Source organism: Candoia aspera, chromosome 3 (assembly GCF_035149785.1).
Source record: "Candoia aspera isolate rCanAsp1 chromosome 3, rCanAsp1.hap2, whole genome shotgun sequence".
In the NCBI taxonomy this organism is placed as follows: Eukaryota; Metazoa; Chordata; class Lepidosauria; order Squamata; family Boidae; genus Candoia; species Candoia aspera.
In genome coordinates this window covers 21,616,571-21,640,473 of record NC_086155.1, presented here as the reverse complement: position 1 = coordinate 21,640,473, position 23,903 = coordinate 21,616,571, and the positions used below count along the sequence as shown (strand labels likewise).

The 23,903-nt window shown below is 40.6% G+C and overlaps 1 protein-coding gene across 4 annotated transcripts in view; it reads left to right on the top strand.

Moving 5' to 3' along the window:
• Positions 1 to 6,811: 6,811 nt before the first annotated feature.
• NCOA3 (nuclear receptor coactivator 3) overlaps positions 6,812 to 23,903 on the top strand; it is a 221,839-nt gene continuing 204,747 nt past the window's right edge. For 3 of the 4 annotated variants that reach the window (XR_010067532.1, XM_063297102.1, XM_063297100.1), the window contains exon 1: positions 6,812 to 6,915. The gene's annotated coding sequence lies outside the window, so the exon portion shown is untranslated. Of the gene's footprint in view, positions 6,916 to 6,951; positions 7,494 to 23,903 lie in introns of those variants that run through there. The other variant, XM_063297101.1, reaches the window with a different exon arrangement.

Genomic DNA, 23,903 nt, shown 5'->3' with positions numbered 1-23,903 from the left:
GAGGACTGGCAAGGGACGAGTCCAGGCAGTCTTCAGGAGTCAAGACTGACTTGAAGGCAGCAAAAAAAAAAAAAGGTTATATGGCTATACTGTAAACTATGAGAATGGGATTGTATGGCAATAAACTTTGGGGATTATCCTTGATAGACAGGAATGACACTTTTTTATTAGATAAGAGGGGAGCAGTGAGTTACTGAAGTCTGTCTAGGACACATGATTTTTCAGGATGGAAAAAAGAAAAAGAGCGGTGAAGATCTTCAGATGGATATCTCCAGACTGAGTGGACCTTAACAGGTGGAGCAGAAAATCCTAACTTCATGTTTATGATCAGCTGATGAGCAATGAGTTGAAAACTGACCAAGAAATAGAACTTAAGGCTAAAATCAAGACAAACACGAGATACAGCAAAGAGATACAGAAAACTCCTGATTCTTTGCTCTCAGCTAGTATAATCTGGATTTTAGAGTTGTAGAGAATATCTATGAATATATCAGCTCCATATGTGACTGTGATGCAAAAGGTGATAATTAAAAGTGAAACTACAACTCCCAATATTAAGTTGGAATACAATGTGAACAATACTGTAAAAAGAATATTTATTTTATTTTCTATCCTGCCTTTATTATTTTTATAAATAACTCAAGCCAGCAAACATACCAAATACTCTTTTCTCCTCCTATTTTCCCCACAGGTAGTCCTCACTTAACAACAATAATTGGGACTGGAATTTCCATTGCTAAGTGACGCGGATGTAAAGCATGATGTCATGTGACTGCTCCACTTAGCAACAGAAATTCCAGTACTTCACTTCTGATTGCTGTCGTTAAACGAATCCCATGCGGTCGTTAAGTGCAATGTCATGTGGTCACCTGCTGGATGTGACCATGGGACATTGTGATGTTGTAATTGTGATCATGTGACTGCAGGGGTGCTGTGACTGTCATAAGTTTGAGAACCAGTTGTAAGTACCACTTGTTCAACACCATTGTAAGTTTGAACAGTTGCTGATGAGTGGTCGTTAAGTGAGGACCACTTGTAGGAGAGTTGGAAAGGAGGCAGAAAAGAGCAAATTTACTAGGGGGTAGAACAACTATGCCAGGAGAGTTATAACAGTTGGTGCTTTTTAGTCAAGAAGGCATATGTGTTAGGTATAACATTATGAACGGTGTAAAGAAAGCAAAGAAAGACTTTTCCTTCTGGTAAATGGAATCCTGAGGTCACTCAGGAGATTGATGATAGATAAAAAACAGAGTATCCATAGGGTATGGTAAAGAAAAGTCAAGATGGCGGCCAGAATGGTGCAACTGAAGCTCTTTCTGTTTTGATGTGCATCACATAATAGAATGGATATGGCTCTCTGTAGGGCCATCATTTGCCTGTCCCTGTTGTATGGTACGAAAGGGCCAGAAGTATCCCAGAATTTTTAGTTTTGCTCTTTTTTCATTTTGTATCAGTACTGTTGGCAAGAAAACTATGTGGAAATGTTAAGTCACCAAAAACCAAGCTTGAGTCAAAGGAGACTTCTATGTTGATTTTAGCATCACTTTCGTAACGGTTAAATATAGCTGCAGCCCCATCAGTATGTGGTGCAAAAGCATACTGGAAGTACAGATCATGGTGGAAGTTGATGCTTTGTTTTAGGGAACCAGGTGCCTTCCCTAATAAATACTGAATATTTAGTTGAAGAAGTGGAAGCAGCAGAAACATTGAAGGAAAGTGACCATGTGATATTGGAGTTCTAGATTTTAAGAAAAATGAAAACTAAGTATAGTAAGCATTTATCCTGGACTACAAGAAAGTGGATTTTAATAAACTCAGAGAAATAACTCATAAGGTCCTATAGCAAAAGAAGCTAATGCGAAAAGAAGTTCAAGAAGGGTGAGAGTTCCTAAGGAAAGAGATATTAAAAGCACAAATGCAAACGATTCCAATGAGGAGCAGAAGAAGCCAATGAAGCTACAAAAAAGGCTGAATGAAGAACTGAAACAAAAAAGGACATATACAGGCAATGGGAAGAAGGCCGAGCCACAAAGGAAAAGTACAGACAGCCCAGAACTGTGGACCTGATGTCAGGAAAATAAATGTTCAGAAGGAACTTAGGTTACGGAAGGATAAAAAGTTTGTCTTTCAATAGTATTCAAATTAAAAGGAAAGGAAAATAATCACTATACCAACTGCTCAATAAAGAAGACTAAATGCCAACAGGCAACAACAAGACAAAAAGGCAGAGCTATTCAACTCCTATTTTGGTTCCGTTTCCTCCAGCATAAAGCAATATGATTCACCAAGAAACTGAGAAGAGCAAGTTGAAGGTGCAGGATTTAAGCTTGACAATGGTAGAAGCATGGTCACAGAATACCTCTTTGTTATGAATTAGTTTAAATCTCAAGGATTCTAGGGTACTAGCAAAGGAGCTTTCTAAATAATTGGCCAAACCCTTATGCATTATTTTTTAGAAATCCTGGAGAACTGATGAAGTCTTACATGATTGGAAGAAAGCAAATGTTATCCCTATCTTCAAAAAGGGGAAGAAGGAGTAGTCCATCTGACATTAACACTTGGGAAGATTCTAGAGCAGGTCATGAATACATCAGTCTGTAAGTGTTTGAAAACAATGTGCTAATTACCAGAAGTCAGCATAGGTCTATCAAGAACAAATCTGTACCGATTAAACTTATCTCATATTTTGCCTTGGTAAATTCCTCAGCAGAATTGGGGGATCTGTAAACATAGTATATCTTGACTTCAGTCAAACATTTGACACAGTATCAAATTATAGGCTCATTAGCAAGCTAGTTAAGAAGTGGCTGGATAACATGGCAATTACATAGAAACATCACTGGGTTCAAAATTTATACTGAGGGAGTGCTCAACAATTTTTCCTCACCAGATTGAAGAGAGGAATCAAATAGGACATCACGATGATCACTTCTTGGCCCACTGCTCTTCAATATTCAACAGAATTACATTTAACAGTGCAAAGTTCTTAATGTAGAAAACAAAAATCAAATGTACAGGTATAAGTTGGGGAAACATATGGTTTGGTAATAGTACTTGCCAAAAAGATCTTGGAATAGCAGTTAACTGAAAATTAAATACTGTATGATATAGTGATGTGATATGACTGCAAAAAAGGTAAATGCAATTTTAGGCTGCATCAACAGCAGCATAATTTCCAAATCACAAAAAGCAATCATTTGTGCTGCTTTGGTCAAACCTCACCTCAAGTATTGTGTTCAGTTCTTAGCTTCACATATTAAGTATTCAGAGAAATTAGAACAGGTTCAGAGAGCAACAGAAATAATCAGGGTACTGAAAACAACCCTATGAAGAAAGATTGAAGTATGTTTAGTCTTGAGGAAAGATAACTGAGGGGGATATGATAGCAATCTTCTAATACTTGAAAGGATGTTACACAGATGAAAGCCAGGACCTGTTGTCTCTCATGCCACAATGTAGCACATGGAATAATAAATGTAAAGTACAGGAAGGGAGCTTCTGATTAGAAGTTAGGAAAAAAAATCAGTGGAACTAATTACCCAGAGTGGGGGTGGACTCCCCTTTCCTGGATGTGTTGAAGCAAAAACTGGGTAGCTGTTGGTCTGGGATACTTTGATTTGGTTTTCTGCACTGAGCAGGGAGTTGGACTCAGTGCCCTCAATGGCCCACTCCCACAACCTCCAACTCTATGATTTTGTGTTGGGGAATTTAAATGTAACATATCTTCCTCAGAACATGTAACGGGGTACTGATAAATGTACTCTGAGATATTACTCAATAATGTTTTTCATACCTCCAAAACTCTTGAACAGGATGCCACCAGTGAATAATAGTTCCTTATTCTTTGCTGTGCTCCAACATTTGCTAAAAGGTAAACTGGAGGGCCATATTGACATGGAACAGCTGTGACTGAGCAAACAGCATATCCTTCTGTGGCTGTGGCCAGCAAAGCACACACACACACACACACCCCGTTTATCTCTTGTACGTAGATTAGATTCATACGTTTTCTGAGGACAAAATGGGATTTGCTAGTTTTGGCTTAATATATTGTGTGAACCTTGCCAATTGTGGTTTGTTAAATATATGATGGCTTAACATGACTTATAAAGCCCAGGAACCAGGGCCTGTTGTAGCTTTTCTCTCTGCAACATTTTCTTCCTTGTTCCTTTTGTTATGGCCAAAAGGTTTGATCCAAATGCAGGCATACTCTGGGTAAGCTGGTTGAAATGAAATGAGTCATAACTAATTAATTCCTCTTGATTACAGTGTGTTTATTTTTAGTGTTACCAAATCTGAATCTATATCTTTTTGGTCTTTAAAGAGCAGGAGATGCCTCCTGGACATCAGCCATTAAGTGGAGAGAAGCAACTGCCACGGTCAGTAGATACTGTCAGCAAAAGCAACTCCCGGAGAGGTTTACCTTGAGACCTCTTTCCAGTCTGTGAAGCATGCCACATGGCTTGTCCTGCATCCCCTAAACTAACCTGCTATTTTTAGGTGCAGTCAAGAATATTGTCCTACCCTCAGCACTGGAAGTAAAATGAAACTGTTAGGCCATTTTGCTTCTGTAATTGGAACTGGGTGGGTGGGGAAGGGGTGCAATCTTCTCTGTTATCTCAGGTTGCACCATCATATTTGATCAGAGTGCAATTTCCTTCTCCATTTACATATTTATAAACTTCTGTCATGTTCCCTTAAATTACCTTTTTTTTGGGTAATCCAGTACTCCCTCCAGGATACTTCAGCTGAATGCTCCCTCCCCAAATGCTTTTTCTTGATAGTTTAATATTTCTTGACCTTTGTGTACCCAGGGCCGCAACTAGGGTCTGTGTCACCTGGGGCAAACATGGATTCCACACCCATTTTGGTGCCCCCCCCAGTGCTCATTTTGGCACCCCCCCAGTGCGGCGCCCAGGGCACATGCCCCGCTTGCCCCCCCCCAGTTGCGGCCTTGTGTGTACCTGCGTGATGTGGGTGCGTTAAGACAGTAACATTAAATGAAGCTTAATTTGTTATACTCCAAGTCTTCTTTTTAGTTTTTTAAAGCTAATGTGCTGAAATACAGATGGAGAATGGGTTTTAACATACATTTTTTCTTATAATTTTGTATTAATGTTCATTGCATGCAATTTATTAATAAGTATATTTAGGATGATGGATTTAGGATGTATCGGTATAAGAATTCGAAGGACCCAAACTTCCAATCAATCTCTTTTGAAGGAACATGAAACAATGGACCTGTCATTACTTCAGTGGGGAAGAAATGTGGCTGTGAGGGGGGAAAGTACAAGAATTTGGGATCTGGATCATGATACTCAAGTTTTTGTTTTTGCCCTTCCCCAATTCCTAGCCTTTTGGCTGGGATGGCAGGTAATTCTTAGTTGTAGACCTAGATATTTGAAGAGTAACAGCTTGGAAGATTTCCAAGTAACCTTTTAAAAAGAAAATTGTGAAATCCATGCTCAACGATGAAATCTGTTGATAGGCTTTTAGATTTTTCCAACCTGGTGCCTTTTGGCTAGGAATATTGGAAGCTGTAATCTACATGCATGTGGAGTGATTAAGGTTGGGTATTACAGGGATCTATTACATACAGTCATGTTTCTGCGGTACACCAGTTCCATGAATTTTATAGTGCATCCTGAGATCTTGATGAGGTTTGATCATATCCTAGTTTTAGTTGGACTTAATGTAAAAAGAGTGGGACGCGGTGGCGCTGCGGGTTAAACCGCTGAGCTGCCGATCGGAAGGTCGGCGGTTCGAAACCGCGCGGCGGGGTGAGCTCCCGTTGCTAGTCCCAGCTCCTGCCCACCTAGCAGTTCGAAAACATGCAAATGTGAGTAGATCAATAGGTACCGCTTCGGCGGGAAGGTAACGGCGTTCCGAGTCGTCATGCTGGCCACATGACCCGGAAGTGTCTATGACAACGCCGGCTCCAAGGCTTAGAAACGGAGATGAGCACCGCCCCCTAGAGTCGGATTCGACTGGACTTTACGTCAAGGGAAACCTTTACCTTTACCTAATGTAAAAAGAACTATGAGGACTTTCAGAATTCACCCCAAGAACCATAATATAGGTGCAAACTGTGAATTAATGGTAAAATTTGGGGAATCTCTATTTATTTGTTAGATTTATATTTCACCTTTCCTCCAAGAGCTCAAGGTGATGTATATAGCACTCCATCCACATCTTTCCCCACAAAAAAGAGAAACAAAACAATATGAGGTAGGCTGGTCCATCATCTTTACCCCTAGATGGTGACTCTCAGGTATCTATGTGAAAATAATGAATGAAAAAACGTGAATCTTTTATTTTCAAATCTTAATTATCTGATAATTTGGATTTTGAAATCTCTAGCTTTAAAGCTGATGTGTTGCTCTGATATTTCCATTAAACTTTTTTGTGGTGGGAGGGAGGGGCAGGAATGTAAAGGAATTTTAATTATGCTCGTTTTTTACACTTTTACTCCAACGCACACCTCTTTTTGAAAGCCTCAGGCGGCTGACATTTTCAAAACAAATTAATTTGGGCGTACGTCCAGGACTACAGAGGATTAGTTACCACATTTTTTCTAAAGCGTCCTTTACGAAGACTATTCGTGGAAGCGAGGACAAATGTTATTGAAGAGTGACTACAAACCCCAAAGGGCATTGCGGCGTGAGAGAACTCAGGCGGGGCAAGGCCAGTCGCAGAGGCTGTATGAGCCGGGTATCCCTTTGGTGGGGAAACGGGTGAACTACAAGTCCCAGATGACCACGCGCTTGCCGGACTGGCTCCAGCTCTTTGAGGAGGCTGGTTCCTACTTTAAATCCAGAAAGAGATCAAAATGGCGGCCGCGAGCTGAGCGTGAGGTGGGGAAAGGCGAGAGAGACGGGGAGCAGAAGGCGCGCTCGGCGGCTTTTCCCAGGGGCGGTGAGTGCATTCCCACATGCAAGGGGCGGAGAGGAAGTAGCGGGTCTCCGGCGGGGTATGCCTGCTTCTTCTCAGGGAAAGAGTTTGCAGGGGCAGCCCTAGTTCTTCCGACCCTGGACGTGCCGCCTCTTCCACAGGGGGGCGTCCTTGGGCTCGAGGGCGTCGGGGTTTAAAGTGGGGCTTGGCAACGAGGAGAAATTGCGCGGAGGCTGCCTTGCCCGCGGGGGGTTGTGCCTGGGAAGGGCTCTGCGCCTTCCCCGACGGCTCCGTGGGGCGTGTAAGATGCCCGTGGAGGGGCGAAGAAAGGAAGGGGTTTCTTGGAGCCAGGAGGGGCTGGTGTAGGGGAATTTGGCGCTCTCCCGCCGCGGGTCCGAAGTCCTTCGGGGTGGGTGTTTCTCGGGAGCGCTGAGGAGGGAGCCTGCGAGTCCTTTCGCTGGCTGTTCCTGGAGCGACGGGGCGAACGCGGGAGATGAAGGGCGGGGAGCGCGATCCCTCGCCACCGGGGAAGTTGCAGGGCGAGGTGGCTCTGAAGGAAACTCTGGAGCCCCGCTTTCCAGCCTGGCTGCCTCGTCGGCTCGGTGAGTTTGGAGCGTCTCCCAAGAAGTCACCCGAGGACTTCGGGCGAGAGGATGCCCGGGGTCTCGGTCCGCTGGATTGTCTTTTCTCAGCCATGGCGAGCGAGCGCGGAGCTTGGGGAGTGGGGTTTGGAAGGGATCGGCGGCTTCCGCTTCCCTGCTTGTAAACGGGGGTAACAACCACTGCAGAGCCAAGGGGGAGAGGGGCACAGCCTCGGGGTACGGGGGCAATTTATAGCCAGATGCATTTATTTCTAACTATGCCTGGTTACCTATTTTTAAAAGTTTGAAGTTTTGCCTTGCTTCTGTGCAAGGTGCTGGTTGGCTGCCTTTCAAGTGTGTCTTTTTGCTTTGCCAAGTTTCTCAAGAAAAAATATGTTTCCAGTCTGGTTTGTAGTGGCTAGCCAGTTTTTAAAATTATTATTAAAGGAGGTGATTTTTTAAAAAGATATCCTATGGCTATATTATCTGAAAATGAATAAAAATATTCTCGGTTATTTAAAAAAATGTATACATGACATAAGAACATAGCAATTACGAATGTTCTCTTACCTTGGCTGTTCAGTCTTAAACTGATATTGTCAACAACAACAACAACAATAATAAAAAATAGGTATGTCTGGTCTTTGATACATGAGATACTATGTGATGTCTACTTTCCATGTTTCACATATTCTCTGTGGCTTGTTTAGTGAAATAAAAAAGCATTTCTAATGGCTGTTAGATATTGAAAAGCGTGTATTCCTCAAATATTTGATAATAGGACATGGGGTGCTGAATACTTAATTTGTTTGTCTGTTCTGTTGTCATAAGAACATTCTACATTGTTAACATTTTCTTGTTGCAACCCCTAATTATATCAGGTTACATTGTCTATACAGTATAAAAAACAAATTTGTGTATAAATATTATAATTAATGTATTAATAGATCAAAGAGAATGTTGATAGCTAAAAACTATGGTTTCTTCTACAGGAAATTTCAACAACCACTGGAAGAAGCTTTTCATATTTGGTATTTCTCGCCTGATATAATCTGCACAATATTTTATTTCGTTTAAATACTGATAGATTTTGCATGGCTGTATTGTATGTCTTTAACTTGGAAGTTGTCATTGTATATTAATTTGCTTATCAGCTGTACACCAGATAGCTAAAGAGGAAAGCCCTGATCACAATAGAATCAAAAGGAGTGCTATTCTTTTACTGTACAGAGCTTAACAATGTAGATTATATATATTAAAATATTCAAGAAACGAAAAGCCTGGCTTCCTATATAAATTGGAGAAATCACAAAAATACACTTGTTAAGATACTTGAGGAAAGAATATATTGTATATAGGATGAACACCCTTACTGTGTCTAAAATGATACTGGATACTAGTCTGACATTAGAGGTTGCTTCAGGTCTTGCATATAAATGAGCAATATGAGCAGTAATCGAAGATCTTATTTTTGCATTGTCTTACAGAGCTGCTTAAGACATGCTGTTATTCTGCATACTAGAAGAGAAGGCTACCTTTAGTATCTAAAATATCAGTGTGTCCAGCAATTATAATTTTAAGATACAATATTTTAATATTGTGAGTTTTAGTATTTGCTTAAAATTGGCAGTTACCTGTGGGTATCTCAAATTGTAGTATTATACGTAGAATAATTTTAGTAAAGGTAAAATGGGTTGTGCACAAAGTATATTTTAAACGTGACAAGTAGAATGAATGTGAAAACTGCCAATTTTAACCAGAAATATTAGCAGTACTCTCCCAAAAATTATTGGGACATAATTATTCTGATAATATGGCATAAATAAAATAATCTGTTTAGAAAAAAACAAATACAGTAGAATTCATATAAATCTGCAGATAGCCTACAAAATTAGGCTCAGAATAAATTTTTAGAAAAGGAATGGCTAATTGTTTTTTGCAGTTCCTTCTTTCTTAATCTTTCTCTTATATATCTATTCAGATGACATTCTTATGCATATTTACATAAAAGTAAATTACAGTTTAAGTTACTGAAATAGCATAGGATTGAAATGTATCATGGTATGAGCAAGAGAAATTGGATTGGTTGTATGGCCCCAAACAGACCCAGTGTGCAATCTGGGGTCTTCCTGGACTCATGAGTCCTTCTCAAAGAGCAGGTGGCAGTCATGGCTAGGAGGGCCTTTGTACAGCTCTGGGTTGTGCACCAGTTGCACCTGTTCCTGGATTGGGGGGCTCTGCTCACAGTCACTCATGCCCTAGTCACCTCCTGGTTGGATTACTGTAATGTGCTCTACATGGGGCTGCCCTTGAAGAGTATCCAGAAACTTCAGTTGGTGTAAAATGCAGTGCCGCGGACAGTCATGTGTGCTTCAAGAACAGCACATGTTACACCTCTCCTCTGTGAGCTGCCTTACTTGCCAGTCTGCTTCCGGGTCCAATTCACGGTGCTGGTTTTGACAGTTAAAGCCCTCCATGGCATGGGGCCGGGTTATTACATCTGCCCACCCCACCAGATCCAGCAGAGAGGCATGCTGTGGGTCCAGTCTGTCAGGGAACTACACATGGTGGGCCCGAGGAGGTGGGCCTTCTCTGCCATGGAGCCCGCCTTATGAAACATTCCCCCCCCAAAGTGAGATCATCTCTGTCCCTACTTATTTTCCAGAAGTCCCTCAAGACCTGGCTATGTCATCAGGCCTGGGAGCCTCAGGGGACCGGTGAGACCTTGAGGTGGCTCCCTTGCTGATCTGATCTCTTTGTGTGTTTTATGCTTTTAAAATTTTTTAATATGACTGTTTTTGACATGTTTATTTTATTTTTTTTGCTGTACCCCCCCCCCCAAGTCACTTCTTGTGAGATGGACGGCCATTAAATGTAATAAATAAATAAATAAATAAGGACAGTTCTTGGCCAGGAGCTGAGCAAAGTCCTCTTCTTCCAGAAACTTTCTCTTGGCTAATAATGTCACCACCCCTTTCAGTGAAGGGGTGCTGTATTTGTGCTTCAAATACATTTTTTAAGGGAAATTTCCTCTTCACAACAAATCCAAGATCCCAGAATAAGCTGCCATGAATCTGACAAGCAATTGGCTTCCTTTTAGATGTAGAAAGTATTAATACAGATGTTCTGAAAAATAGATTGAATGATTTATTGTCTATGGCAGCCATTGAACATTTTGTAGCAGTTGATAACTCCTATTTCCAATTTTCAGGAATATAGTTACTGGGTTAAGTTGGTCATTCTCAATTGTGGCTTTCTTTAATCATACTGTCCTTGAAGACCATTCAGAAATTTCAATAGATTAGCATACCGTAGCTTCAGTATTTAGTTTCATCAATGTAACACCACTATTATGGGAGCTACAGTGGCTTCCAGTCAGCTTCTGGGTGCAATTCAAGGTGATGGTTACTAGGGCAAGGATTTCTATGACCTAAAAATGTTAGAAATATGCAAGCATTTATGACCTTAAAACAGTTTAAATATGACCAATTAAACCAAAAATACGACTTTTGAAGCAAAAATATGACTTTACAATTTTTCTGAAATTAGCACCCAATTTTTAAAAATCTGTGCTTACACACACAAAAGGTTTATTCTTCACTTCCGGTGCAGAACTGCTAGTACTGAAGGAATCAAATGAACATTTTGAGAGTAAAATGGTCATCCCTGGATTAGTTTTCATTAACAGCAGAATTGCATTGGGTGACCACGTGCATCTTGAGGTTATCAAACTTAAAACTCCTTCTGTTGTCCACCAGTATGTTCTTGTATCTGGAGAAATTCCGTTTGACATCACAAGAGGTTATAGGAACAAATTTGAAAAAAGCAAACTCATCTGGAGAAAATTCTGGCTCGAAGTCCTCAAATTTTGCTTTGAGTCCATTTAGAATGTTACTTATTTTGCAAAGTGTTGAATAACCCAGTTTAGACTGCAGCAGTCTTTTCAGTTTATCACTAACTTTTTCAGCCACTTTCCCCTTTGCTTGCTTTAAATCACTCTCAGTTTGTTTTACAATGTTCAGTGCATCACTAAGTTCCAAGTTCCATTCCTACAGTTTCAAGGCGGGTGATTGCTCTTGATAATCCACTGAAGTTAGATCCTATATATGCTAAGTTTCTAGCCAAGGTTTCAGATAAGGAATCTTGCACAATCTTGATGGAGGAAGATTCAAAACAATCAAATTCTTTAACTGTCCGCTGCAAGGAAGCATAATTTGTGAAATAATACATAGCCACATCCAGCCAAGTCCTCCAACGTGTCAGGACAGGTTGGGGAGGGAGAGTCAAAGTAGGAGCAATTTCTTTGAACTTTCATACTCGAAGTGGAGCTTTAATGAACATTTTTTTCCCATTTGAAATTATCTACATCAGGATAGTTGGTTTGAATCTCTTCGGCCACTCTGTGTAAACCTTGTGCAAGACATGTGATATGGATCATTTTTGGATAAAGAAGTTTAAGTCCCTTAGCTGCTTTAATCATGTATGGAGTGGCATCTGTTACAAAGAGAAGGATATTTCCCCTTTTTACACCATCTGGCCAGAGTAGTTTCATAGACTTGTCAAAGAGCATAGCAATAATGGTATTGCTTACTTTTTGTAGAGTTTCACATGTTAGAAGAAATACTTCACCAGGCTTGTCACATTTCAGAGTGCCAATAATAACATTGGCTATATATCTTCTGTTTACATCACTTGTTTCAACTATTGAAACTCATACAGTATCTTACTGTTGTCAACAGCAGATCTTATCTTTTCTAACACATCTTCATAGCAGGCAGAGATGTAATTTTTCCTTACAGTTGATTCATTTGGAATCGGGTGACTGGTGTACTTCTCCAAAAAATGCCTGAGGCTACCACTACCTAATTTCCTTAAGGGAATATTTGAAGTAACCATCATTGTACAGAGATCCTTACAAAATTCTGACTGGGTATTTGATGAACCTGCAGTTGAAGAAGAAGCTCTCTCAAAAAAGAGATGTTGCCTGTTCTCAGTGAAGGTAAATCTTGCTAAACAACTCTTGTGTTTCGCGGTGTCACAATGTTGTTGAATATTAAAATGCTTTTGGGCCGATACCTTAACTTCATACGATTTACAAAACAAAATATCACCATCGCTACTGAAAATCTGCTCCCCAAATTCTTGAACAAGATGCTGTAATTTCACACTCGCTGAATATCTACTTTTAGGCATGTTGAAATCAGATTGCAGCTCTCACGTGACTCCACCACCTCCAACACACAACGCCTGAGTTGGGGAGCAAATGAGAAAAAGGAAAAAAAAAAAAGGCAAATTCTCACTCTTTTTTTCAGGCCTGGTCAGGGAGAAGCCTCTGCCTGCTGAAGTCATTTTAAAAAAGATGGTTCTCCCTCTTACACACACACATACACACAGTTCTGAGTTGGGGAGCAAATAAAAAGAAAAAACAGGCAAATTCTCACCTTTTTTTCAGGCCTGGTCAGGGGAGAAGCCTTTGTTCCCACCTCTCTCTCTCTCTCTGTCTCTCTTGCACACACCCCTCCCTGAGTTGGGGAGTGAATAAGAAAAAGAAGAAACAGGCAAATTCTCACTTTCTTTGCTGGCTCGAACTGCTGGCTTATCAGGAGGGTTGCCAATGACCAAAATATGACGCTTGTTACAAAATTAAGCAGAAATATGACATAACACCTTTAAAAAGTCAAAATATGACTTTTCAGGCAAAATAAAAAGCATTCTCACCAGATTACTCTAAAACATGTTTTAACTTACTTATAAATTCAAATAAAGGTTCCAGAAAAAATATGACATGTTATAGACATCCTCGCCCTATTTATCACCTTTAAAACACCATATAGCTTAGGGCCTGATAACTCCAAGAGTGCGTTCTCTTTCTGCCTGGTTAGATCTAGTAGAAGGGTTTTGCTGAGGTCCCAAACATGAGGGAATGCCATCTACAGGAACTCCATGATATCTTAGAGAATTACAGGCCAGTCTTCAACCTACTATTTCTTGATAAGATGATCGGGCTTCAACTACAGAGTGCTCTGGATGAGATGGATTATCTGGATCCTTTCCATTTGGATTTCAGGTCTGGGTATAGGATGGAAGTCAGTTCTATATAAAAATAAAAGCCTTGTTCAACCCCATTCCCACCAGTGTTAGTCAAATATTTGGTTTCATGTACACAATCACAGATTCATCATGAAGTAGGAAAGCTGTTGCATATGAAGCTAAATGAATGTGGGCTTCAATCAGAGTCAGGACTATGAATTAACAAGTCTTGTTTTAAGACAGGGACCAACAGTCTTCCTCTGCGTAGGGGCCAGAGGCCATGCTGCCACTGCCATTTGGGGGGCTCCTCCCATGCCGAGGCAGCTGGTAAAGCCATTGCCAAAATGGCCATATGAAGAGGCAGCAAGTGCTCTTCCCTCTCTTGTGTGGACTGGATGAATACATTTCTTTTTGGGACCATGAGCTGGATGATTTTAGGTGGCAGGCCACATCTGGCCCATGGTTGTAGACTGCTGACGTCTGTTTTAAGAGATGGTATGAATGCCGATACATGAAATGAATTCCAGCTCATTTATTAGATGTTCTTAGTTTTCCTTCAGTCAAGTCTTAAACTGAGTGTTTTAGTTAAAAATAATGTTCATACTAGGTAGTATGTTTGGCAGCATTTGTATTCCTTGCTCCTATTAACTTTTCCTCATAAGGTTTTTATTTTTCATCACTTTTAGTTATATATAGGTTTCTACCTGACGTCTTACGTTAGTTTTCCCATGCTTTCTGTGGGAAGTAGAGAATGTATACTGTGCATGACCGTCAGTCCATTTTTGTAGATGTCTGAGTTAATTAAGGTAGTGACAATGTGAGATTTTGGTTTAAGGAGAACAGCAATAAAATGGGTGTTTTGAGTCTTCTGCAAGCTTATTGCATCTATCTTGCAACAGTAGCAGCAGCAACTCTCCCAACTTACAATAAACTGTAGAATTTCAGTGTAGTGGACTTTGCGAGAGCACAATAGCCTTCAAGTGGGTAAACAACTCCAGTTGGATAAAGATGTATGAACAGAGTTCTTGAGAGCATTACTATTTCATTTCCTACTAGCCACAAAGACCGTGCTTTGGACCAACAACTTCTAAGTCTGAGATGTGAAATGAAAGATAAGGCAACAACAGCTTCTTGTTTGAGGTCGAATGAGCTGCAAGAGACTGTTGGAAATGTTAACAGCAATGAGAAGATAAGAGACTTGAATTCTTAGAGAGCAAACCTTTCTTATAATAGTGACATTTTCAAATCTATTTGAGAAAATATTTCAATTGGACAAAAAGATGGTGGATATGAAATTAAAATTGGGCAGGAAAGCCTGATTGATAGTTGCCATGAGATAGAAGATGGCACATAAGGGGTATCCCATGGCGTATAACATCCTGAATAAAGGTCTGATGAAATAAGAATGCCAGGAATGGTTGTAGTTTAAAAAATAATCAGATTGCTCTTTTAATAGGCAGTCTTAACATCAACAGGAGCTAATGGAGCAACAAGAGAGCAGTAATCCATTCTTTATGTCTGCTACTGTATTGTACATCTTCCCATTTAAGTATTCGTTCTTTATTTTGGTTGCCAGATACAGGGTTTCACAAAAGATTTTCAGTTACCTTTGCCCAGATTCAGATTCCAAAACACTTATATATTTGTAATTATTTGGCCACATTAAAAATCTTTGCCACCAGTTTTTCAAGATGATACTTCTGTCCCCCTGTACAGTGGCTGGGTTAAGGTTAAGGAAGGTGTTCCATACAGGGGGATCCCAAAAATACCCTTGATAAAGTGTGGATCAACAGAGGAGTCCAGGCAAACAGCCAAAAATAGCTTATCTTGTGATAGAAAAAATAACCTAATGAACCACATAGCAGTTGCCTCATCATCGCTGGGAAAGGAGGATATGCTCTTGATGAGAAATATTGCCTAACTACAAGAAATGTCACAGTCTATGAAAGATATTCAAAGCGTACAAATCAAAGCCTGGGATTTGTTTAATCTGAGACCAAGTTGCTCAGTGCACCCAATGAAGGAAAAAATAATTGATCAGTGTTCTCTTCCCAATGATTTTATGTTTCCTCTGAAATCCTTTTATGATGTAGATGAACTGTGGTAGGTAGGTTACTTGGAGAGAGCAACAGGAAGAATTGTAGGCTAAGTCTCATAGGCTGACCAGTCAGCCTGTTAGAAGAAAGACCATCCCTGTTTGTTCAACCAGTGCTTCTTCTCACTCCATCTGTTGGAATCCTGATGTAGTACAGAGGAAATTGAACCATTTATGATTTGTGAGTTTCTGGCATAGGGATCACCAAGGCAGGAAGTTTCTGTTTAGCATATTGCATACTGACCAGGAACTGATGTCATCAAGTCCATGGAGGTTGTCTATTATGCCTCAACTCCCTATGGAAAATTTCTTGGGTGAGGATCCAAGATGTGAACAGATATTAAATAATGTCTGCAGTGTTAATACCTACAAGTAAAAAATGAGATCTTTATCTTAGCCATCAATCACACAGTGTGTCCTAAATCAGGATCATGAAGTTGAAAATTGCTCTCAGTGTTACATTTGCTATAGAAAGGAGTTCAAGATCTAGCAACTCCTGAATATAGCCTATAAATCATTGGCTAAAGAAATACAGGAGGTCATCTATCAGAAAGTTTTAGAGCAATCTCCCTCTATGTAAAGGGATGCGGTGGCGCTGCGGGTTAAACCGCTGAGCTGTCGATCGGAAGGTCGGCGGTTCGAAACTGCGCGGCGGGGTGAGCTCCCGTTGTTAATCCCAGCTCCTGCACACCAAGCAGTTCGAAAATATGCAAATGTGAGTAGATTAATTGGTACCGCTTCGGCGGGAAGGTAACGGCGTTCCGTGAGTCATGCTGGCCACATGACCCGGAAGTGTCCTATGGACAACGGCGGCTCCAAGGCTTAGAAACGGAGATGAGCACCGCCCCCTAGAGTCGGACTCGACTGGACTTTACGTCAAGGGAAACCTTTACCTTTTTACCCTCTATGTAACATGAGCACTTATATTTGAATAATTTAATCCAGTATGTAGCCAAAAATGATTCCTATGATATTATTTCAGAGTCCATTAAGGCCTCTATTTGGAGCCTCCCAGAGAAGACAGTCTTACCGGGAGTTCATTAGGTAACTCTGGTGGAATAAGAAGGGGGAACATGCAATAAGACCTCTGTGCAATGATCACTGTTACAGTACCTCCCTATATCAGTGATGTCATAGAATCTTGATGGCTGGGCAATCAAATGTTTAGATCTAGCTTTTATGGAATTCATACGAGTTTGATGTTCTTTTTCTTCAGGAAACATGGATGCTTGACAATTTCTGTATTGAACATTTCCATGCATGTATAGTTAAAGTAATACCTAAGTGAGCAAGGAGACTGAAAGGAGAACTTAAGTTGTTTATATCAACAAGTTGGCAGCTAAAGTGTCTTTTGATGCTGTTGATTAGCCAGCGTAACATCAGTTCAGAAGACAAAAGTCATGTTTTTACAAATAGCAATAAAACCCAAAGTTGGTATATAGATAATCTTAACATTGAAGAAGTGAAATGTGTTTCAAGCTTCTAGAAGAAGCTCAAAGTCCATGCAAACTATGTTGCCAACAAGGCCCATAATAGTGCTACTGCCATTCTAAGATTTTGGTGGAGCCAGAAAAGATACGTTATTCCAATTGCTATTAAATAAATTAATGCAAAATCTGCTGCTCAGGTGCAGCTTGGACCTTGATCTAGTTTCATGTCCTCTGAAAAAGTGCAGTCTGGGTTTCCAAGATCCTTGTTTATGACACCAAGATGTGTGCCTAGTGCAGCACTGAGATTAGAGGTTGCATATTCCAGGATGGAGGCCACGATGTGGCAATCAGTTCTATTTACATAGCTAATAATTAACCTGGTCCCAACTTGGCTGATATCTCTAAGTAGACCTTGCTTAACTATTGCCCTGTTTAGCGACCATTCAGAGTTACGCCGCAGAAAAAGTAATTTTATGACCGATCTTCACATTTACAACCGTCTCAGTGTCCCACAGTCACATGATTACCATTTGCGTGCTTCACAGCTGGCTTCAGACAAGCAGCAACAAGCAGAGTTAATGGAGAAGCCAGCAGTAAAATTGCAAGTCATAGTCACGTGATATCTCGCTTAATGACCTGTGGTGATTTGCTTAACGACTGCAGCGGAAGTGAGGTTGTAAGCCTGTCATGGCCACATGATGTGTCGCTTAGCGACCATGTTGCTTAGCGATAAGAGTTGCCGGTCCCAATTATGGTTGCTAAATGAGGACTACCTGTAGCAGGGATAGTTTTAGATCTTGCTGGTGGATAGACGCGTGTTGTAAGTAAAATACATTTCAGTTGTCTGATCTCCTGAGTTCCTGTTGATGTGGGGTTTGGATGCGATGAATTAGAAATACAGAGTTACAAACTAAATTGAGCCATGTGAAAAAGATCTCCCAACTAGGAAGCTTGCAACTGTAAACTAGTTGTATTCTCTCACATTCTCCAATTATAGATAGGCCTTTTTAGAGCTTGTTTTAATGCTCTATCTTCAGTTAGGCAGATTCCAGAATATTCCAGTGTCACTGAGACTAGGTCACATAGATCAGGTAGTACTGAATCTATGAAGTATGTTTTTTAAGTTTTTGCTTTTTATTCTCATTTAAGATGACAGCTATTCCAGACATTAAAAAAAAATCTTCCTAGCTGTATTGAACAATTGTATATAAGCAACCTTATAGCAGACAGAAATGCCAAAGTCAGCTCTGTGGCAAAATTTTACTACATAAAGACAGGGAAACATTGTGGAAAGGTCACCATTGCAGGAGAGAATGATTATCTGCAAAGGTAATCACATGATAACTTATTGAATAATTTATTGAATACCTGGGAAAATCCTAGAAAAGAACATCAAGCAGTGGGTTCGTTTGAAAGTAACAAAGTCATTACTAGAAGCCAACATGGGTTTGTTAAAAAATGGATCATGCCAGTTTATTTGTACTGCTTTTTTTGACCAGGTGACCAGATTAGTAGAGCAAGGGAATGCTGTAGATGTAGTATACTTAATCTTCAGAAAGGCAAGAAATTATCATGCAAGTTGCTTGTCATGGAAAACAGAATGGAAAAAATTGACAAATAATAGAATGTCAATACAGGAAGAAGCTGGTCTAGCTAATGGACTTCACAGGTATTTATGGTACAGGTACTCCTCAACTTACAGTCATGTGAAAAAGTATGTACACCCCATTGATTTTTTTTTTTACTTTTTCAACATATTTCAACATACAGATATTTGATCTTCATGTCAACAATATTAATAGATAAAGGGGATAAAATATAACAAATATCATGCACCATTTACATTTTGTAGTCCATTGTGTAATTTAAATAAACCTAAATGCAAATGTTGCATGTGGAAAAACTAAGTACACCCATACATTTAATACTACCTCAGATACTTAGCATTAGAATCAGGTGTACCAGATCAGGTCTTACTGAACCTGTTTTATTGAAACCTCAAACATTTAGTTTGATTTGCTCTTCGTTGTTGATGTGTGTGCTAATCACCCTGCCTAGATCCAAAGAGCTCTCAGAGGTTTTTGGAAAGGAGGTTACAGTATAGATGCCAATGAGTCTGGAAAGAGATTTCAAAAGATCACCAAACAATTGGACAACAATGATTCCACCCTCCAGAAGATCATCTACAAGTGGAGATTTCAGACAACAGCCAATTTGCCCAGGCTAGGCAGTCCCAGCAAGTTCAGCTCAGGAGCAGAAACAAGATGCTGAAAGAAGTGTCTAAGAACCCCAGAATTTCATCACAGGATCTACTGGTAGCTTTTGCCGCTATTAATGTCAAAGTGCAGAAGTCTACCAGTAGAAAGAAGCTGCACAAATTACATCTACATGGGAGGTGAGCCTGGCAGAAATGTTTGCTGTCCAGAAAGAACATCAGGGCAAGACTAACGTTTGCTCATGAACACCTAGGCAAAGACCAGGGCTTCTGGAGCAATGTGCTCTGGGCAGACAAGTCAAAGATAGAATTGGCCACAGTACCAGAAGACACGTTTGGCAAAAATCAAAGAGAGCATTTCACCAGAAGAACCTGATACCAACTGAAAAGCATGGTGGTGGAAATGTTATGGTTTGGGGCTGCTTTGCTGCATCAGGGCCTGGGCAGCTCATCATCACAGAATCCACTGTGAATTCATTGTACCAGAGGGTGCTTGAGGATATGTGAGACCATCTGTCGGAAGACCGAAACTCAACCAAAAGTGGACTTTGCAACATGACAATAACCAGTGTCATGTTAGACAATAACTAAGTATTCCAGTAAACCCACCAAGGAATCACTGGGGAAAAAAAAAAAAACGGAAGCCCAGTTCTAAATCCCATCGAGATGCTGTGGGGAGATTTGAAATGGGTTGTGGGTGCAAGAAACCCTTCAAACATTGCACAGCTGAAAAAATTCTGCATGAAGGAGTGAGAAAAAATTCTCCCAGTTGATGTCAAAGATTGACAGTTATAAGAAATGCCTACTGAGGTTGTTTCTGCCAAAGGGGGTAATACCAGGTATTAGCGCCAAAGGCATACTTACTTTTTCAGAGAAGGAAATGGAGTGTCCATTCATTTTTTTGTTGAATAATGATTGCAAAGTCAATTTTTATAGGGTTTTTTTCTTCAATTACATCACCTTTATATTTATATGCTGTTTGAATGAAGACAAAATATTATATGCCCACATACGTTAAAAAAGAAAAAAAACTTTACATGGAGTGTACTTACTTTTTCACATGACTGTACAACCATTCGTTCAGCAACCGTTCGAAGTCACAACAGCGCTGAACGAATGGTGGTTACAACCAGACTTTGGCGTTCCAGCTGTCCCAGCACCCCCGTGGTCATGTGATCGTGATCTGGGCGCTTGGGAACCGGTTTGCACTTACGACCGGTTGCAGCGCCCCGCAATCACGTGATTGCCATTTGCGACCTTCCCTGCCAGCTTCCCCAGAAAGTCAGTGGGGAAGCTGGCAGGGAAGGTTGCAAGTCGCTGGGGTAAGTCTCCCCCACCCACACACCCTACCCCAGCCCCTCTGTGCTCACACCACACCAGCCTCTCATGCACCCCTGGGGACCTTCCCCAAGCCTTGGTGTACCTCCTTTGCACCCTCCTTGGTGCACCTCCCTTGCACACCGCCATGTACCCTCGCTGAGCCTTGCTGTGCCTTCCTGTCACTTGTGTACTCAGGAGCACCCTCCCTGAGCCTTGCTGGGCCTTCCCTGCACACCCCTTTGCTTCCTCCCCCACCTGGCAGCAACTACCCCAAGCCTCTTGCACTGCTTTGCTCCAGCCACCAGCACATCCCCACCCACCCTCCCCCACCAGGCAGCAGCCACTTGCCTGTCTGCTGGCCTGCTTGCAAACTGCCTAGGACTTGCAACTTCCTGCTGGCTTCCCACTGACTTTGGTTATGGGAAGCCAGCAGGAAGTTGGGAGGAGGTCCTTGCCTAACTACTGCTGCAATTCAGTTAATGATGACAATTGGAACCGCAGGGATTGCCATTGCTAAGTGATGTGATTGCACTTTACATTCATATTGCTAAGCGACGGAAATTCCAGTCCCAATTGATATCATAACTCAAGGACTACTTGTATAAGGAAATGAAAGAAGACACAAACCTAAAAGTTCACATTATAAGCAAAGTTTTATAAAAATATGAAACTCCTTAAAACTAAAAATAAGTCCAACACTCTCATCATTAGCTTCACTTTCAAATGGGTTCTAATTTGGGACAGTTACAGCAAAGAAGTGTAATATGGTACAGATATGGACTGGTTATGGTGCATCAAATTCCAGAAATAAATTAGTCACAGCAAGAATTATCAAAAGAGGGTAGGACTCTATCATGGTTGATGTATTTACAAATTCCTGGAAGAATAAAAAGAGACGTTAGGAAAGAAGGAGGGATTTTAAGAAAGAGGACAAAATTTGAAATACTCATACAGAATCAAGACCATCTATTAGGAGGTGTATATAAACTGTTACTAATCTATATGGAGACAGATCAGGTCAAATTTTGTAAGATAAAGTGCATGGAAAATTTTAAAGAAACAATAACAGTATAACAATGGGAGGAATTATGGGAAAAAATAAAGATTACCCCAAGTTATAACCTAAGGGAAAATTAGTACAAAATGTTTTACAGATGGTGCATAACTCCCATGATTAATTTCAAAAATAGATAAATCATATAATTAAAATTGTTGGAAATGTTATGATAAAGAAGGAACATTTTGTCATATGTGGTAGTTATGCAAAAAACCCTGAAAAGTATGGGAAAGCAATAGTAGTATTGTACAAAAAAAATTAAAAATACAATTTGAATTGAAACCTCAAATATTTTACTATGATTGTTGCAGCACATATAAATAAGAAATATAATAATTTATTGAGATACATGTTGCAAGGACAAATTGGGTACTGCATTGGAAAATATACACTTTGCCGCCAACATCAGACTGGGAAACCAAACTTGGAGAATACGCAGCAATGGCAAAATTAATGACATATATTCAGAATAGAAGTTTAAATAAATTCAAGCAAGAATTGCTCCCTTATATATCATATATTACACAACAAGGTGAACATAGACGTTTGGAGTATGGTTTCTAAGGGAAAAGAAAAATTGAGATAGATGAAAGGATTCAGATGGAAATCAGAAACATTTCCTAATATATTGGTTGGTTCCTAATATATTGGTGTCCTGTTTATACTGTGAGACGGCCAGACAGCAGTATTATCAAACTCTATTAAAAAACAACTATTTACAACAACAAAGTCAGTGAGTGATTAAACAAGCAATTTCAATCAAGACCACCCAGGCAATGATGGATGAACAGGCAGGACTGTGGTGTCAGACTGAGGCAGAACCGCAAGGCAGAATTCCGCTAACTCTCTGATTGAAGCTGTCAGACTTGGTGATGCTAGAGTGCGAGGCAAGGAGGAAATGGAAGGCAAAGTTTCATGGACTGGCACGCAGGAAGGATCAGACTGGAGCATGGAGGCTAGGCAAGACTGGGCTGGAACCTGTAGATGAGGCTTGGCTCTGGAGGCTAGGCTGGACTGGGCTGGAGAGGCAAGGCAACACTGATCTCTGGAATCAAGACGGCTGGACTGGAGATTCTAGGCAAGGCTGAGAGTTGGAAGCAAGACTGGATTGGACTAAAGATCCTAGGCAAGGCTGAGAGCTAGAAGCACTACTGGCCTGAACTGGAGATTCTAGGCAAGGCTGAGAGCTTGAAGCAAGACTGGACTGGACTGGAGATTCTAGGCAAGGCTGGGAGCTGGAATCAAGGCTGGACTGGGCTCTAGATCTTAAGCAAGGCTGAAAGCTAAAGGCAAGGCTGGATGCACACCTGGAATGCCTTGGAATGTGGCAATGAGGTCCGGAGCTAGACGCGAGGCTGTGCTCGGCAGGGACAGCAAGAAGAGACTCGACTGGAGCAGCCTGTGCAGAAGGTGAATCCGTGGAGGTAGAAGATGCTGGCGCTGATTCTACTCTGGCTACAGGCAAAGCTTCCGACGCAGGTAAGGACTCTTCCACAATTGCTGTGAGCTCGAAGGAGTGGTTGTCTCTGGCAGCTTGCTCTTCATGCATCTGCCTTTTAATTCGATCCTTCCCGTGCCTTTTCTCTCCAGCAGCCAATCGAGCTGCTTTCTGATTTGTGCGCTTCTCAGCTCTCCTGTCTCACACGCTGATTGGAGAGTTCAAATCCCCCTCTGGAGTTTGTCCAGTCTGCATTTGCAGATTCTCCTGCTCTGCTGAGTCACTTCCTGGTTCAGCTTCTTCAACTCTCTCCTGATGAGTTTCTTTTCTCCTTCTGACTCCGGATAAGTTTCCTTTTTGGAGTCAGAAGCGGGCTGAAACCTCACAATTGGTTTCCTAATATATTGGTTGATTAATTCCCTCCCATTATACAGCTGGGGTATAATGGGAGGGAAGAATAAAATTTGTAAGTAGTTTTTAATAATAATTTAGGGATTTTTATTCTATTTCTTCCTTTTCATTTTAGGAGGATTGGTTTTTTTTCTTTTCCCCTTTGCTCTTTTGTATATTAATAGTAAACTTTTTTCCTTATTTTTTAAAATAATTCTTGTAATTTATAACTCCGTAATTTTACTGTATGATTACTGCATTAGTTGTTAATCCTGATATTTGCATTCTATTGTTATTATTTAGTAAATGTAATACAGCTGTCAAGTCCAGTGGACTCTCTGTAGAGTTTAATAGTGATTCTCAGGATCAAAGATAGTCAGGTATTTTTAATCGCTTACAAATATGGAAAAATCATAACTTCATGATCTTGTAAACTCCTTGTTACTTAACTGATTC